Raw genomic sequence first — 19,426 nt, forward strand, 5'->3', positions numbered from 1 at the left:
CATTTTCGTGGTACTGGCATGCATGGTGATGGGATACGTTATAGCATCCCATGTGAGGTAATGACTTTGTTGTAATGGCATCTCATTGTAATGGATGCATTGCAATGGTTGTTTCCCTTAGCCAGCTGTGCGTCACATACATTCAATATAAAACTATTTTAAAAGAGAGTTGGGGGGCTTATTTAATAGGCCTGCTCCACCGGAGCCGCCCTTTTTCGATACTCTGGGGGTGCAGACCTCTTAATCAGATCTATGAGGTGACACAAACCTACCCTACGCAATTTTGCATTGCCTCATAGATATGGAGTAAGGCAAGGCAGCCCCTTACTCTGCTTCAAGGAAGACTTCCATGGACATTGATATACAACAATATAACACAGATTGATAAAACACCTTGGGCCTCATTTATGAGGCCCGTTGCTGCACTTTTGCGCTGCTGGAAAGTCACTTTTTTTATGTTCTGGGGTGCAAAATGCCAAGGCATATCTACAAGGCCATGTAACGTTAAGGCACTTTACGTGGCTTTGCATGGCCTTGTAAATATGTGCTGCTTTTACACAGAACACTGCATGAAGTGAGCATTTCCAGATTTACGAGAAATCTTAAACCTGGGAATGCATCAGAATCTAACGTCACCCCAGGGGTGGCGTTAGGGAGGCACAGCAAGGTGAAATGTTTTCATTTCTCCTCATTTCTTATCCTTTTTCTATGTGTGCTGCATTCGGCAGCACATTAGAAAGAGGAAATCGCCTGAATTGATGCTAAATCAATCAGCCCTGCAAGTCAGGCACCCTTGCACCATGACAGCCCATTGTGCACCAGCGCAGGGGAAAAAGACAGGAATGTGCTGTATCTCATTGATACAGCGCCTTCCTGCCCTTTTGTTTTGACGTAGGGCAGCGCAGCAAGATTCCTTGTGGTGCTGCCCTGCGCCAAAACCTCATAAATGAGGCCCCTTTTGAATATCAGGGAGTGAAACAACATGTAAACAAAACAATTCAATTATGCAAGGGTTTCTAAAAGAAGTGCAAGCCAAACCTAACTTACAATATTTAAAAGAGCGTCATAAATTCAGCAGGCGAAACTAAAAGCAGAGTGAGTCATGGTATATGATGCTGAATACCACATCGATTTACTCTTACCATTCTTAACTTTATATTTGATTTATGGAAAGAGGAGAACAAATAGAAAAGTCACACTACTCAGATAAGTGCAAATTGGAGATCCTTTTCGTCCACAAGTCACCAAGATTTACCATTGCAATGGAGTGATGAAAATGTAACTATAATATTCTGAGAATAGGTCCCTCTTTATCAGGTTTTAAGAAGGATGATATGATCTGGATACGATTCGCTATAACATCGAATAACTTTACTACCCAATACTAATTTACTGAGGTAATAGTTACATACAAAGCAAAGAAAATTACAGGGCAGAAATTAATCAGAGTGGAACCATGTTTTCGTCTTATGTGCAGCTTTAATTTATTCTAGGTGCTTTGCAAGCATGCTTGGTGACCTGTAATTAATATTTCCAATTAAGACCAATATGACTAAATCTTTACAAGCTACTGCCAAAACCAAAGCGGGCAGTGAGTATTCCGATTATGTTCGATCTATTTTTATTTAAAACAATACTACTTATAATGGATTATATGTTTGCGAACAAATATTTGTAATCATGAAAAATAAGGGAATATTGCAACTGCACGTCTGCCCGAAATCTGTGAAATATGTGCATGTGGGAAACTCACCCTCGTGTCATAAGGTGAAATTGAGGCATACCGAAAAATGTCAAAGTTTCTGTGTGTACTCATATGGATTTTTGCTATTCTCAAAAACGTGTATATCAATTAACTCACATGTACTAGTAAATTCATAGGGGCAAGCCTGCAACTTGTAGAGGTCCTCTGTGTTTTAGGAATTGGACAAGCTGTTCCTAACGAAAGGGAAAATGAACAAAACTCCAAACAAACCATAATAGAACTCTTCTCATGATGAACAAAGGTTAACCTTCCCAATGGTTTACCTAAAATGGATCGGTTACAGGAAAACCAATCTATGTAGACACCTCAAGCATGTTTTCCCAGATGCTAGACTGCAGTTGAACTGTTTGTCATTACTAGATTTGATATGTTATTTGGTTTTCCCTTCTCATTTCATATCTTATTTCAAATTGTATATTTAATCTATTGTGTTTAATATTTTTCTTGTTGTCTTTTGTCGTGTCCTGTGTTTATGGGCATAAAGACACTAGTGGACCATGACAGACTCCTTACAAGTATTACATAATCTAATGGATATTGCTAATAAAATTTGTGATGCAGTGCGTCCAGATAACTGTTGCAGGTTGCAGTCTGAAGGATAGAGTCATGTAATACAGAACTCTGTGTGTGGCTTGGTCATTTGCATGCTACTAGGCTGGGAAGAACGCAACAACTGGCAATGACAAAGGGGTTCTGTAACCCAAAGAAACTAGAGTGCTCTACTTGAGAGTTTGCTGAGGTCCAGAAACTGCTTGTGCGAGCCACGTAAGCCTCAGTCGAATTGAAGCAGTCGACGGCTGGCACATGTGGAGTCACAGCGCAACTCCAGCCAGTGTAAGGCTTTCGAAGAAGACAAGGGCCCCATGGAGAATTCAGTCACAGTCAGACTGGAACCAACTGGTAAGGCCAAAAGAAGAGGGGCTGCGCCGAAACATAACACAGAGCCAGAATACATACGGTATGATAGTGCTAAAGGCAGCAACAACCAGGTACAGAGATGCACAGAAGGCTGTGATAGCCATGTCCACAAGCACACCAAAAGCAGCAGCATCCATGCACCAAGAAACTCTACAGGCACAAAGAATCAGATACAATATAGAAAATTGAGAACAATGAGGTCCATGTAGAGGAGACAAAACTGTGACTTATCACCAAAGAAAAAGTTGGTGCCTCACAAACTCAGAGTGGGCATGATGACTAAAATGTCATGGGATAAAAGGAGAGGCCTTGCTGTGGATGATTAGCTACCTTTCCGACCGTTCCCAGACAGTCAACCTGGGACCTTATAGGTCTAAGTCAAACAAGCTGACCAAGGGAGCTCTGCAAGGATCTTGTCTAAGCCCTACTTCGTTTAATATCTATGTTGCTCGCTTGGCTGATCTTATGAAGACATATGGGTTCGTACCAATATCATACGCGGACAATACTCAGCTTACCTTCTCTTTTGATAAATCTTCCACAACAGTCCAGACCAACTTCTCTGCTGGTATGCTATCAATATCTCAGTGGATGTGTAACAACTTCCTCCAATTAAATGCCGGGAAAACAGAGATCATGCTCTTCGGAGCGGCTGCATTGTTGTGGACACCAGAGTGGTGGCCAGATGAGCTGGGTGTCCATCCGCCTCGAAGGCATCAGGAGAAAATCTAGGGGTTCGCATTGATCAGAGTCTGAACATGAAGAAGCAGGTGCCTCATACAGTGAGCTCATGCTTTCATGTACTGAGGCTGCTGAGATGAGTATTTCCGTTTCTCCCAGACCATACATAGAAGACTCTTCATCAGACGTTAGTCTTGAATCGTTTCGACTACTGTAATGCTCTATTCATTTCAGCTAACGAGACCTCGTTAGACCACTTACAGGTAGCAGCACAGCACACAGCACACAGCAGCATGTCTGGTACTGAATGCACCCTATAGATCATCTTTGAGTCCACTGCTGCAGCAGCTCCACTGGCTTCCAGTGCGAACAAACAAATACAATTCAAGGTTTGCTGGATGGTCCACCAGGCAGTGTATGGCAATGGTCCAACATATCTGGCAGAGAAACACCAATACATTTCCCTTAGATACCTTCAATCCAGCTCCAAATCCCTTCTCAAAGTTCCAGGTATTATTAAGTCTAGGACTGAAGGGTAGGTTTTCTCTTATCTTGACCCGTGGAACTGGAATTCACTCCCTATTATATTGAGGCAGATTTCTATTAACTATAATTTTATGCCAATTCTGAAGTAGTGAGTAAATTCCTAACATTGTTTCAGGGACTTGGGAAACGTAATAGATTCAGGGTACAGCTTCAAATAAATGAAGATGTGCGCCCCATTGCACAGGGATACCATCGCATTGCCTTTCACTTACAGAGAGCTGTTGAGAAACTACTAGAAACACTGTTAAAGCATTACACCATCCAGCGCTCTGCTGGTCCTGAACCATGGGTTTCATCAATTGTGGTGGTGATAAAAAAGGACATTGGAGGTTGAGTGCACTTTTCTGTTGATATGCGAAAGGCCGACAAAATGATCGAAAGAGGAAGACCTCCAGGTCCACATATTGCTGACATGATTATACAGCTGAATTGTCTTAATCTGAATACAGTTTACCATAAATTTGAGGTGGAAAAAAACTGTAGGTGCATTACTACTTTTTTAATGGATATTTGTTTATTTAGATACAAAAGACTCAGTTTTTGGGTTTCATCAGCTTCAGAAACCTTTCAAGATGTCATTACTCAAGTAATTCAGCCTGTTACACAAGCTTTTAACTACAGTGAAGATATACTGGTGTTTGGGGCTACATGAAAGTAACATGACAAACCACTCACACAAGTATGCCATCTGCTTACAGAAGCAGGCCTCTCACTAAGGCCCTGATTATGATGTTGGGCGGTCAGATCATTGACAGGGCTTCGGTGGCGGTCTGACTGCCAACATCCTTTCGGTCCGACTGCCGTATTATGATACTGATGGTGTAACTCTAATCTGTTGGATCACAAATCCTGATGGTGCAGCAGTTGGGGCAGCGTCCTACCATGGCGGTGGTGCCAATGCAGACACCACCATCGTGATTATAATATCCCTTTCCACCAGCCTTTTAATGGTTGGAACCCCGCCATAAAAAGATTCTTGGAAAGGGCTGTGGGCGGCACCAAAGAGGTACCCCTGCCATCATAGGCCACTGGGGGTACATGTAGTGCTCCCACTCACCTTTGTGCATCATGTGCCTTGCACAACATGGTGCATAGCACACTGCATGGACATGCAGAAGGCACTGCACCATGGCGGCATCTGCCATGGCACTTCTAAATGGTCAAGCCATGCCGCCACAGTGGGACCTCCGACTTTCCAATCGCCAGCCCAGTGGTCATATCCTAGTACAGTGATCTGACCGCCCCATGCTTGTCGGGTGGTCTCCTGACTGGCACAATAGTCCATCATAATGATGCCCTAAATGCTGAAAAGTGTGAATTTCACAAAAGCTGACTTAAATTATTTGGGCATATTTTCTCTGAAAGGGCTATGACTCCTGACCAGAAAAAGGTACAAGCATGGTCATCTACTTGCCCTCCAGAAGATGTGACCATGCTGCAATCCTTCCTGGGCATGGCCAGTTACTGCTTCAGGTATATTTGTGACTTTACCACTACAAGGGCCCCTTTGAGGGAACTAACAAAGCAATATGTTTTGTTTGAATGGTCAGCTGAATTTGACCAAAGTTTCAAGAAAATAAAGCATGCAATTGAAAATGCAACGGAAATGGCTTACTTTGATCTGAAATTGCAATCAGAAATTGTGATAGATGCAAGCCCTGTGGGGTTAGGAGCGATCCTTGCCCAACATAATGGACAACCCGATCCTCAGAGACGCAATGTGGCCTATTCTAGACGGAGTCTATTTCAGACTGGACATGCTTATTCTCAACAGGGATAGAAAGCTTAGCTGTAGTATGGATGTGTGAACACTTCCATGCATTTCTGCACCAAAAGCATTTCACCCTTGTCAAAGGTCATCAAGAATGGCTCATCATTTTCAGATAACCGAAAGTCAAGATGCCCTCTTGCATCAAGAGAATGGGTTGCATCTACAGGAGTATTATTATACTATTGTGCATGAACAGGGGAAAGACCACTACCCCTCAGACTACTTTTTAGGAGTGCTAATACAGTGTCATAGTGCTGAGGTCTACACCAATTTAATAGTAAAGTCAAGTGTGCCTACAACTATTTCAACTGAACAAATTTTGACAGCTACAGATACTGACAGACATATACTTAAGCTCAAGGAAATCATTATTACACAATCATGGAGGAAGCATTCTCAACCTCTTACAGATGATGTTGATTACCAGAAATTAAAACATGTTTGTGAAGAATGTTCTGTTAAACATAATGGTGTCAATCTACAAGGGGCAAGAACACCTGAAGCAGCACGTGATTGAACTGGTACATGAAGGATATTGTGGCATTGCTGCAACTACAAAAGCCCTCAGGGATTGAGTGTGGTTCCTGCATCTTCACAAACAAGTTAAAAGGGAGCTTAAATTGTGTCATGTATGCCCCTGCCTGTCTCCAAAATGACTCCACACCCATTAAACATGTCTGATCTACCTAAGCAAGCTTGGAGTGGATTGCTGTTGATGTCTTTAGACTTCTCAATAACAGACATCATATCATGGAATTTGCAGATGAGTACTCACATTTTTCTCCAGTGGAGAAGTTATCATCAATCAATTCCTGCCACCTTGCTGTTTCAGAGGCACTTAGAATGAGGATACCTCAATGGACCACAAGCCGGTCAATAGACCCTCATGAGATTTGTGTCACCAGATTCTCTTGCAAAAGGAGCCCCTACGCTGACAAGCGGACATGCAAGACGGACATTCCATTTCATGCTGAGAATTGTGGCAAGCAAAGGGCATATGGTAACTGCCCAGTGACCTGGAAAATTCATAACCAGGGACTCACCACACTTTAAGCCTTTGACTTGAGGTTTATCAGCTCCAGACCTCGAGAGTGAGGAAAATCCACCTAAGTGCCCAAGTCAAGCTTCCGACTCTCCTCCAGAGATGCCAGTTGAAGATGCCTCTCCTTTATCTCGTAAAACTAGATCTGGAAGGCAGGTGAGAGCACCTCAACAACTCATTGAGGAGTTGGAATGTGTACATGTGTATATAGTTGTTCGTACTTTTTATTTACCAAAGGTGGAGATGTCATGTCTTGTCTTTATGTACATGAAAGTGAACCCTCTATTGGACCTTGACAGACTCCTTACAAGTATTATCTAATCTGATGGGTATAGCTGGATGTGATTAGTAAAGTTTGTGACTCAGTGCATTCAGTTAACGGTTGTACTCTGAAGAATAAAGACATGCAATAGAGAACTCCGTATGTGGTGTGTCCATTTGCATGCTACCGGGCTGGGGAGGACGCTAGATCTATATGTGTTGAAATAGTATTAAAAATAATTTCTTCAATTATTAGTCACTACACAAAATACATCTGAGAAAAGGAATATTTTCTAACAATGTGCATGATGAAGCAGATTTTTGGACAATGTTCTCCTTCAGTTGCACATTGACGACAAAGTTTCTTGGTTACATAGGTTCTTCACACCATTAGCAGTGATTTCATTTGAGATACCTTTGGTAAACTCTTAGGTATATCTAAACACGGAGACAACAAATAGCAGCCGCTGACACAATGACTTCTGGAGCGCTTGAAGATTGCAAAAGCCTATAGGGTATACAAATCTTTAGGCAACAACCACTAGTCCAGAGCAAGTATTTATTCTCCACAGCAACAGATTTTGCAATGCCTGTTCAAAGAAAATGTTGCACACAGAGGGGCATATTTATGTGGGTTTTGTGACACCCTTATGCTATGCAAAGGGGTGCAAGGGCAACACAAAACCTAAGTCAGATTTATCAAGCCATCCAAGGCAACCATGCATGACCTGAATGTGGCTTGATGTATCCAGAGTAATGTAATACAGTGCAAATCACTGTGGTGCATTACTCTGCACCAGGGATGGGCTTCATTTCATTGGTGGAGCATAGGTGTTCCTATGAATCTACCCATGGATTTTGGTGCTTTCCTAGATTAACTAGTACCAGTAGACCTGGAGATGTGTCAAAAGGCTACGCCTCCCAAGATGAGGTGTAACAAAGAGAAATATATTTATTTCTCCTTGTTACTTCCTCTTTTTATGTCTGCTGCATTCTGCATTTCCTTCCTGCACCAAACCAATCCTGCTTCCAACACAGGCATTGGAGTAAGGGAGAATTGTGTGCACCACCACTGAGAAATGACAAAAATGTGCTGCATATTGTTAAGTATGGCGTATACCTGACTTGCGGCTCTGCATGTATGTCAGATACATCACTGAGCCTTATCTACAAGATGCTAGAGGTTATGTTGGATATGCTGGATTTCATGCTGAATGTTTTGTCTGATAATGGACACTACCCTAAAGTATTAAGGGTCTCATTTACAAAGATACATGTATATGTGTAGATCGATTTACACGTGAATCTACTCCAGCATTTAAGTGTAACGCTTTTGCTATTCACCATTTATGAGGAGAAACCTCTATCTAGGTGTTAACTTACATGTCTCCACTCCCTCTAGTGAGGTCATGGAGCCTCTTTATGAGAGTAAAGGTATAATGGTAACTTTTCTCCTCTTGGCGCAGATTTCCAACAATAGGGCAGAAATTTCCAACAGGAACATATAGGGACATTTTAAAAGACTTATTCAAAAACAATATAACCTAAAATGTAAAATATTTTAAAATAAATACTATTCAAATAAACTGAATCAAATGCAAACATTACAACACATTAAATCCTCAAATTCAATATGTATTGAATTATAAAATATTTCAAAATATATTTATTTAATTTGAAGGTATCGACATTTAAATAATAAGTTACAAATAAAGATACCACCCTCACTAACATTTTTATTTTTTTCATTTTTAATAAACATGGCTAAATTGACGTGTTTAATTAATCTAACTACTTTATATGTTTTTTTTAAAAGATAGTGTACTTTTCAGATTGATAATCTTTATTTGGTATACAAAAATAGTATAACCAAATTCATGATCCAAATTCTTCATTTTGTGCAAAGACAGAGTACATACAATTCCTGTTAATAAACACTACTACGATGTATACCAGGGTCCTTCCCAGTCTACAAAAACAAATATACAAAAAAGTGCTTAGTGCAGATAAAAAGATCAAAGAGTGGGTTTTACTCAATAAACAAAGTGCCACCTGTCACTATTTATCTTTTTAATTGAGTGAATCGCTATAGTTTTAAAAAACAATCAATAATTATAGGTAACCTATTATTACTAAACATAAAATAATTTAACAATATGCTCCATGCTGTTTAAGTTTAGTTACCTGCCTCCACTCTTTTCTCTCCGATTGTGTTGCTGTAACCACCTCCAAAGGCTGAGTTGAAGTACATTTACTACTGTTTTGAAACAGTTAGAGATTTTGTATCTTTGGGAGGAGAGTGTGTGAATTTCAATTGATTACTCTTTAGTGGATGTGGGGTTTACATTAGCAAATTTCCCTTAATCCCACACTTTTGTAGTGACTATTTCCCATTTTTCAAACGCTCTGTTTTTGTTCCTTCCACATTTACTATATAAATCTACGCTGAGCTGTGCACACATCTATACATTAGTGAAAGAGATCTCCATATAAAAACAATAGGAGAGGCGGATGTGGAGCGCTCAACCTGCAAGTTTCTGATTTGCAATTTGTAACAAGTAAATATTACTACTACCATACTACTTTGGGTACCTTAGAATGCCGTTTCTGGGTCAGGCCCAAAGTGGTGAAGATGTTGTTTTTGTAGGAGGTGTGACAAGTTACATCTTTAGAAACACTGGATTAAAATTTTCAAAACGTTGCTTAACAAAAAGGACTTTAAGTGCCACAAACAGTTGATTTGGGGATTTACAAGTGTAAAACACATTTTGTGCTGGACATTAGCCCCAAAATAACTCAAAGTAGTGCTTTGCATTAGCTTTTGCTTAGCAGGTTTACCATGGGTGGTACACAGGAAATATCATACGACTACCCACTGTTTGCATGAAAAGGTATGTGTCCTCGAGGCAGGGGTAGCATGTGAGAACATAATTTTTCTCAAATGTTTGGATATATGCTGTAGGAAAGTTAGAAAAGTATTTAACTATGTCTAAGCATGATAGTTTGTACTGGAAGTGTACCTTTCCAGTAAAAAATTTATACTAGATATCAAACCCACCCTTGCACTATGGTGCAATGGTGTGTTTATGGCAGAAGGCAGCCAAAAGCAGATCTGTGCAGGAGGAAAAGAAGTAGCACAGTATTTTAGTAGATCTGATGCTGTTCTGCTCCCTCCATTTGATGCAGGGCAGAAAATTTCTCTCACAAGCGTCTGACAAAGTTTCATATTTGTAATTTGGGAAAAAAACGGGGCCCCTGAATCTAGGATAAATTGCCTTGACAGGAAATTAAAATTAAGGGGAAAAGAACACCTAGGCACGGTGAACTCAACAAATTACAGGCATATCAGCAACAGACAAGTATAGAAATAACATTACATATGTAGAGCATGTAACAAACTGATATTGAATATATTTCTTTTATTTCTTTCACTTTTATACGATATAAAAATATATGATCACTTTTTAAAAAATTTTTGTACATTACAAAAATATCTATTCAATTATTATCAATTTTTAAAACAACTAAATTGATGTGAATACATTCAATACTGATTGATAATTAAATTCACAGACATTTCATGGTTGAATTCTTTCTACATTCTCTGCATGTTCACAGAAACAAAATCATCATATTATTCTGGTCATGTAATGAATGATCGAAACCATACAGTGATTTAACAGTATAATAGAGAATGAAATCTTTTTCAGCAATAGATTATACACACAATATGTTAAAAAACATCCATCATTGTAATGGTATGAGGTGACTGGCGGCTTGTTATCTAACTACGCACGTTTCAGCTTAGACCTTCGTCAGGACTCCGTCACAGGTTCTTGAATGAAAAAATAGATAACAATGAGGTCTGATGTTAGTATGCCTGTTTGATGATTCTGATAAATTCTAGTTCCACATTACGAGTAAAAAAGTTACACATAAAAGGTGTATCAAGTTTACACAGTATCAATAGTTAAATATAAGTGGTGCTCAAAAATTCAAGAGTAATAGCCAAAAAATATAGTGACCCAAAAAGAGCGCCCAAATCCCCAAGAATTTTTATGTAGTCAATTATTTTTGGGATTACAGGTGCAATAAAGCAATAGAAAAAGCCTGTGTAGAATATAGAAATAGCGTGCTCCAGGTACCTTCACCAAACCTTCATTTGTATTAAGCATGAATCATAATTTAAATATACCTTTGGCGCAGGGGCAGAATGGATATGCCCTGCTCGTCCAAATGTATGGGACATTTGTGGCTGCTTCCTTTATTTATACTGATAAAGGTATAAAAATTGTTATTATCTGACAAATATTTGTTGATGTCTATTCGAACATATTATTTTCATTTTGATAGTAATTAGATTTAATACCTTTTGTAATTATAATATCACCCTTCAATTGGGTGTTTTCAGTTTGAATGTTTCCCTATGGACCATATATGGCTGTTTCTCCAGCGATCTTCAGGACACTGGATCAGGACATAACGACATGTGAATTAGATGAATATGTGATGTCTAACATGATCTAACTCTATTATTAGCCCATTTACTTTGTTGTTCATACGCCATCAACAAATCTTCAGCATATTAAACTAACTGATATGTTCAAAATCCAAGCAGGTTTCTGAAATTACCTGTTAAGGCAATGCTCATACTCATCCCATACTTTATGGGTGGACTTTCCATGTTTGCTCTGGTGAATCTTACTCTGCCTCTGCTGGTGTAAACCTAGAACAGACGGTCTTCTGCATCTCGTGCCTTTGGTGAGTTCAGGTCACACAGGTTCGCATTTTGATTGCATATGTTTACAAATATATACAGAGAAGTTTTGGGATTGGTAGGGAAAGAGTATTAGACCCAAGTGGAATTTTTTAAAAGTAACCCACACATGCTGTGTCAAAACTCCGAGGTTGTTTGGAATTCCTTGTATTATTTAGCACATTTTAAAATATTTTCACATTTGTAAGCTTTGATTAATGGAAAAGGTCATGAGTGAACCCATTAAATCTAGATGTAGTAAGTGCAAAGTGAAAGCCTTCATCCAGAGACATCATCTAATCCATATCATTGTTGTAAAGACAAACTTCATTGATAACTCATAGAAACGTATGTCCTTAAGTGGGTGGCAATCCTTGTAAGGCGGGCGGGGGCTCGGACATGCCGCCAGTATGACGGTCGCGCCGGTCCCCCTGGGATCATCAGCATGGGAAGATTGGGGCCTATTTAATTATATGTTTGGAGGGCACACACCACTCCTGTGAGGAGATTTGTGAGGCTCGGGTATACGGGGTGCATGCACCACTCTCATGAGCAGTTGGGCTTTGTCCTCTCATAAATATACGGGGCCTACATTAGTCTGTTTGGAGTGGGGGGCCCTGGGGACAGGGTGCCTGCTTTACTCACATGAGTGTTGGGTTATTTGTCCTTTTGGTAAACGTAGGATGTACACACCAGGCACAGATCATCCCTCACTGCCCCTGACTAGGGGCTCTACAATCATGTGGACCAGGTCCATTGAGCACAGACAACTAAGTGTGGTGCCCTGTATGCAAGACACTTCCAAAACATAGGAACAGCATTTCTCAATAGGTATCCCTTCCTGTTTGGCTCCAGTTCATTGAGGGCCAGGGGTCTAACCCATCCAACCCGGGTACCTAGTTATTGTAAAATGGCTCCCCCCAGTGGCTAAGGTTTTGGCTTTAGGAATGGCATTCTGCATTGGTTGGATGCTTAGGAGGGACATTCGGCACCAAAAGGTGTGTTGTGTAGCATGACATTTGTTGAGAGGATGTCAACTAATGTCATTCAAGGGGAGTTAAAATATCACAAATTACAACTGGTGGAAGATAAGGCTGTGGTTTGTCCAGAGTGGCTCTTCAGTCACCAATAATTCAGCCTTCTATATATTTGGATTCACTATTACATTTGAAAGGGGGAAATATGCATTTCTTGGCATATTATTGACTCCAGTCAATGAGCTGCTTTCTGTTTATCTTTCTCCGGAGCTTTCAGGATAGGTCAAATGATGTCTCCCCCCGTTCCTTCGTGCTTCACTCAATAAGATACCTAGTTTTTTCTTTTTCCTTCTCCAGGACTTCCAATCTCTACTTCTTTCTTTATCTGATGTGGGTATGTAATTCACAACATTACTTTGTTTTGACAATAGAATCCGGAGCACAGACACTGGACCTCAACCAGCTCATGGTCCCCCCCTCTCTCCTTTTGACCTAATGATAGTGTGGTCACACATGATTCCTAGATTCAAGTGGAGAGAGGGTAAACCTGTGTGGGCCTTGAATCAATCGGTAAAGAGAATCAATAACAAAATGGAGAAGTTATTCAGGACCGCGAAGCCTACGTCAATAAGACAAGGGTGCATACTAGGAGAGCAGTTTTTTCTGCAGGTTGGGTGAGCCTCCCAAGTCGGGATAATCAGGTATTCATTGAGGACATACTGGCATTGGTAGAAGGTAAAGGCCAGGGCATTAACTTCTGTTACGCAGCAGGGGGAGGCCAGATAGTCGGGCCACTATACTGGCCTACGGCGGTAAGGTCATGATTGGTGAGCATAGTTTTCGGTCCTTAGCGGGCATCACCATTGCCAAATGGGGACTCCCGAGGGGGAGACAGAGGGTCTCTCATGGAACTCCAGGGGCAGGTACAGCCAGTAGGCTGTAAGGGTGCGGGGGAAGGGAAGTCTTGCTTCCCGTAGGCTGGTTGACCAATCCCTGCATAACTGCAGTGGCACCCTTTTTAAGGAGTTAAAGGTGAGGGCAAAGGAGGGGGTCCAGGGGAGGTATCCATCTGGTAAGCTGGACCCCCTCTGAAACATCACTAAGGTAGGAGTTTGGGACTTAGCTTGATCTGTATCTGGGGCGGCCAGTCATTGACCTTGCTGTAGGCTCTAACAGGGACACGCAAAAAGTAAACATCATCATCGCTTAGTTTAAGATAGGAATGGATATGTATTAGAAGCAAGTTAAGGTTAGCCAATTGACATCTTGTACCTGTCAATGTATTGGGCTTTCTGCGTTTTGTGTGCATAATGTAAATAATATTTAATTTTAATGTTTGAATATTTTATGTAAAAAAATACAGTTGGGGTTTACGACCCCTAATCCAAACAGGGATTGGGGTTTGAATTTTGTGACCGTTTGCCTTGGGGGAAAGGGAGGTTTGCAAACCCCACGGGACCCGGAAGGGCCCACACCCCAAGGGCTTTGGTTAAAAAGAGGAGGGGGATTTAGGCAGTACCTGACCATATAGAGCGAAGTCAAAACAGTACAACTGTCTAATAGTAAACTTGGGTGGCTGGAGTTGTCACAGAGGTTACAGTTTTTCCATCCCCTCAGAACTATTTCATGAGACATTACTGGTAGGCAGTATAGGTCCTCTGCTTTCTGCAAAATGTTGTCACCGGAAATCCAACTGGCACATGTAGAAGCCTGAGATTCAAGGCTGTTATGGAATAGCTGTCTTTTAAGTTCAGACTTGATTTTCTCTGCAATGCTTCTGCCTACAACCTTTCACTCTTCCCACAGGCCACACATCACCTATTCCTGGAGTGGTGCGCACACACAGCAGGTATGGACCAGCACAATGTCCAATGATCTAGAACGCTAACTGACACAATAAATGGGCCATCAATATGTGGTGACATGCAGCTCAACAAAGCGCTGTGCTGATTTGCCGGTAAAATCTGCTCCACCGTTGGGTGGCAACATTTTTTACGAAAGTCCATGCTCCAAGCTCACCACACACCCCTAGACCCCACCCCCACAAAAGGTACAGTGGCTTGCTTTCGACCCCCCTGGAGGGCTGATGAGGTAGATTACCAATAATTTGCCACACTGAGGGGTAGAAAGGCCACTTGACAACATGGATTTGTTTTTAAAGAAATATAGTTGCGGGGGCTGTACACCATGGGCACGGCCATTCCCCACCCTAACTTGAAGACAGAAACTCTTTCTGGACCCAGGAGATAAATGGGCATAGTTAACCCTGATCTGGTCCCCACCCCCCTGGGGGGGAGAAAGCCCACTAGACATCAGGGCCTATTTTTTTTAAATAAATATTGGGGTGGGGCTGCCTACTATGGGCATCTCCATGCCCCCATCTCCCAAACAACTATGGTAACTGTCTTTTTGCCCCTCTGAAGGGCAGATGGGGTGATTACCCCCAGTCTGCCTCCCAGGTAGGTTGAAAGCCCAATAAACACCAGGGAATACTTGTAAGCACATCTTGTGAGGGGGAGTCGCCCACAGCAGGGGTCCATGCAGGTAAGCACGGTGCTACAGTGGGGCAGGGGGATGTCAACAGATGATGGAATAGGATTTATTTATTTAATTAATTTCCCTTAGTCCGTCATTCGATGACTTACTCCCTCCAGCCCCATCGCACTTACTTACACGGACCACCGCTGGTGACCCACCTGGATTTGGGCCCATGCTCTCTCCCACCTTGAGGACCAATAGAATTCCTGCCCCCCAGGCAGCTGATTGGGGGTGGATAGGAGTGATTAACCCTATCCATCCCCAATCTTCCCCAGGGGCAGAAAGTCCACTAAACACCAGGCAGTCAAAAAATTAGCAAAAACAAACAAAGGTGTGGCCTACCCTGGCATCAAGCCATAAACCCTCCCAGAAGAGGCAAGAGTGTATTTATGCTCCCAGAAAGGCGGTTTGCCCCACTTTGCCCCTGGGGCCAGAAAACTGCTGAATGGCAGGGATATATATTTTTAAATAATATAATGGAATGGGTCTGGCCCAACCTAACATCCTTCCCACACTCACCCCAATAGCCTCAACAGTCTTTCTGCTCCACTTCAGACTACGAAATCCCTCCCAATGGCAAACAAGAGGACATTTGATTCCTTTGGGTGTTATTTTTACATAAGAGCCAAGAGAGTGTGGCTAACTCCCAATGTCCTTCCAATTGCAATTCTGAATGGCTTCAAATTTTAGGATTGGGTAGGCTTCCACCTGAGAAAACCTCCTAAGACCAAGACAATTCTGAAAACCAGATACACAAGGAAGTCCAGGGTGGTGTGCTTTGCATGGATCCTATAACATTTTCGTACCCAAAATGCACTATAAACCAGAACCTTTTTCTAAGAACACACACTTTTCTCATATGGGGAGCGACAAATTTCCTACCATTTAGCATTTCCCCCAAGTCTTCTGATAACAATGGTACCTCACTTGTGGGGTTAGGCCAAGAGATCTTGCCACAAAAGGCCCTACGGTGCTACATGGAGAGTTCAGCAATAGGGCCGCTGTAGAATTTGGGTGTGTGCTCAGCTGCCACCCATGGAAACCTACAAACCATACATATTTTTTTAAAGAAGATAACGAGGGGTTTTCATATGACATTGATGTTGGTTTAAACCGTTCCTGTTGTGGGCACTATTCCCAGCCACACAAAGTTTTAATTTGCACAAGTGGTGTAACTGGGCAGTAGGATTTGTGTGGATTCCTGAAGTTTTAATCACAGAAATGTAAGGAAAATGATTGATCACAGGCATAGTTTAAGGTTTGCAGTGCATTGTGGGTAAGAAAATGGTATCCACATAAGGCACACTGCTCTCGAATCCCCTGATTGCCCAGTTTTCAAAATTGTCTTTGGTTTGTAGGTTTGCATGGGTGGCACCACAGTCCGGCCTCAAATACCGCACCAACCTTGTTTGTTTATTTCTCAATATAGTACTGGATGATCTTTTTTGTGTTGTGGTCTTATGGCCCACCGATGTTAGTGGGGTACTATTCTTATGGGGGGGAATAGTGTGAACTCACAGTGGTAGGAAATAGGTGGCTTCCCGCAGATTTCAGAACATTGTGTCACAGAAATGTAAGGAAAATGTGTGTTTTTACCAAGGTTTGAGATTTGTAAGGGCTTCTGGGTAAAATTACCTAGAGAGAGAGTCATGCAAGTCACTTCAGCCAGGATTTACCCAGGTGTCTAGTTTTTAATGATGTGCACTTTTTTTAGGTTTCCCTTGCTGCCGGCTGAGCTAGGGCATAAAATATTCAGCTACCAGCTTTACAAAAAAAGAAAAAGTTTTAAGTGGAAAAATTTGATGGATAAATGTGGCCTTTCAGGCTGCTCCTATCTCAGGCGCTAAACTTACAGACAAGTGAGATGCCATTTTTATCAAGTGACTTGTGGAAATGCTGGGTGGAAGGATGTTTGAGGTTCCCTATGAATTCCAGAACCTTTCATCAGCAAAAATGTGTTTTTTAGTTAAAGTCTGAGGATTGCAAGGGATTCTGAATAGAAAAATGTCATGAGTGCCATGCAAGTCATCACATCCTGGATTCCCCTAGGTGTCTAGTTTTAGAAAATGTGCACATTTGCTTGATTTCCCTAGGTGCTGGCTGAGCTAGGGCTTCACATGGACTTTATCCACAGCTACCCACTTTTCAAAAAAAGGTCAGTTTTCAATGAAAACGTAATGCATCCATGTTGTGATTTTGGCCTGTTTCCTGTTGCGGGCACTAGGAAAACACAGACAACCACGATTTAACCTGGTCATATAGACCCATGATGGTTAGTGATAGAATGTTATATCTTCAGGTTTGTGCTTAAGAACTTTATTTTATTTATTTATGTATTGTTTTGTCCTCATTTACCTCTTTTTCACCTTTCTTCTAACTTAACCAACCCTAGGTTTCATGCCTCATATATGTAGTGGGAGGGCAGGGAGGGGGTTCAGCACAGAGTTAGATTCCCACAGAGGCACCCTTGTATTCCTTCTGAGCCGACCTCATTCTCCACTTCACCACCTACCATCCCCAGGTCCTCCCACTTAAACAGGACGGACTAAAAGCCAGTCGAGGCAGATGAAAGGCTTAATCATTGGATAGTATTTTATTTAAATCCCCCAACCATCAACCACACCAAGACCACTCCTGCAAGTTTACCTGCACCTGGACCTGCACTACACCTGCTCCGACCAAGACGAGCAACAGCAGCAGCCACTTGAAGTGCATCCTGCTCAACACCCGCTCCGTCCACAGACACGCCATCGAGCTCTGGAACCTGCTCGACACAACAGCCCCAGACGTCGCCTTCCTCACGGAAACCTGGATGAACGCCTCCTCAGCGCCCGACATCGCCATCGCCATCCCAGACGGCTACAAGATCATCCGGAGGGACCGCATCAACCAGACGGGAGGAGGCATCGCCATCATCCACAGGAACACCATCCGCATCACGACCAACACTGACGACACCCTCGCACCCGCCGAGCACCTGCACTTCCAGATCCACACCAACCCCAAGACCACCCTCAGAGGCACCCTCATCTACAGACCCCCGGGACCACGCACACAATTCAGCGAGGACATCGCCAACTTCGTCAGCCCGCACTGCCCCCTCCCCTCCGCTGACTACATCCTCCTCAGGGACCTCAACTTCCACCTGGAGAACAACAACGACTGCAAAACCACCTCCCTGCTGGACAACCTCGCCAACCTTGGACTCAAGCAACTGGTGACCACCCCCACCCACTACGCCGGACACACACTCGACCCCATCTTCTCATCCAGCAAGGACATCGCCTTCAGCCACGCCACCGGACTCCACTGGATGGACCACAGCTGTGTCCACTTCAGCTTCAAAAGGACCACGATCCACCACCACCAGCAACAGGTTGCACGCAGAAGCTGGAACAAGATCACAGCCGACCAGCTCGCTACCTCCCTGTGCAAGAACCCACCCACCAGCACTACGAACCCCAGCCAAGCGGCCACCAACCTCACGAAGTGGATCAGCAACTGCGCAGACGACCTCACCCCTCTGAAGACCCCGCCGAGCAGACCCGGCAGCAAGAAAGCCCCATGGTTTAACGACGAACTCAAGAGCTCCAAGAAAAACTGCAGAGCACTCGCGAAAGCCTGGCGCAGAGACCCAACACCGGACAACATGACTGCCCTCAAGCTCGCCACCCGAAAACACCACCAACTGATTCACGCCACCAAGAAAACTGCATTCAAGGAACGACTGGGCAACAACGCACACAACAGCAAGGAACTCTTCAACATCGTTAAAGAGCTCTCCAACCCCAACGCCGGAAACAACAACATCACCCCTTCGCAAGACCTCTGCAACTCCCTCGCCTCCTACTTCCACAACAAGATCGCGGACATACACAACAGCTTCTGCACTCAACCGATGCACGCCACGACCGAACCACCGCCCCCCACCACCACCCTCCATGCCTGGACCCTGGTCAGCACCGAAGAGACCGTCCGCACGATGAACTCCATCCACTCCGGATCTCCCACCGACCCCTGCCCTCACCACGTCTTCAACAGGGCCGACATTGTCATCGCACCCCACCTGCGGGACATCATCAACACCTCCTTCGACACCACCACCTTCCTGGAGAGCTGGAAGCACGCCGAACTCAGCGCTCTACTAAAGAAGCCATCAGCCGACCCCACC

The sequence above is a fragment of the Lissotriton vulgaris genome, chromosome 4_1 (genome assembly GCF_964263255.1).
Source record: "Lissotriton vulgaris chromosome 4_1, aLisVul1.2, whole genome shotgun sequence".
In the NCBI taxonomy this organism is placed as follows: domain Eukaryota; kingdom Metazoa; phylum Chordata; class Amphibia; order Caudata; family Salamandridae; genus Lissotriton; species Lissotriton vulgaris.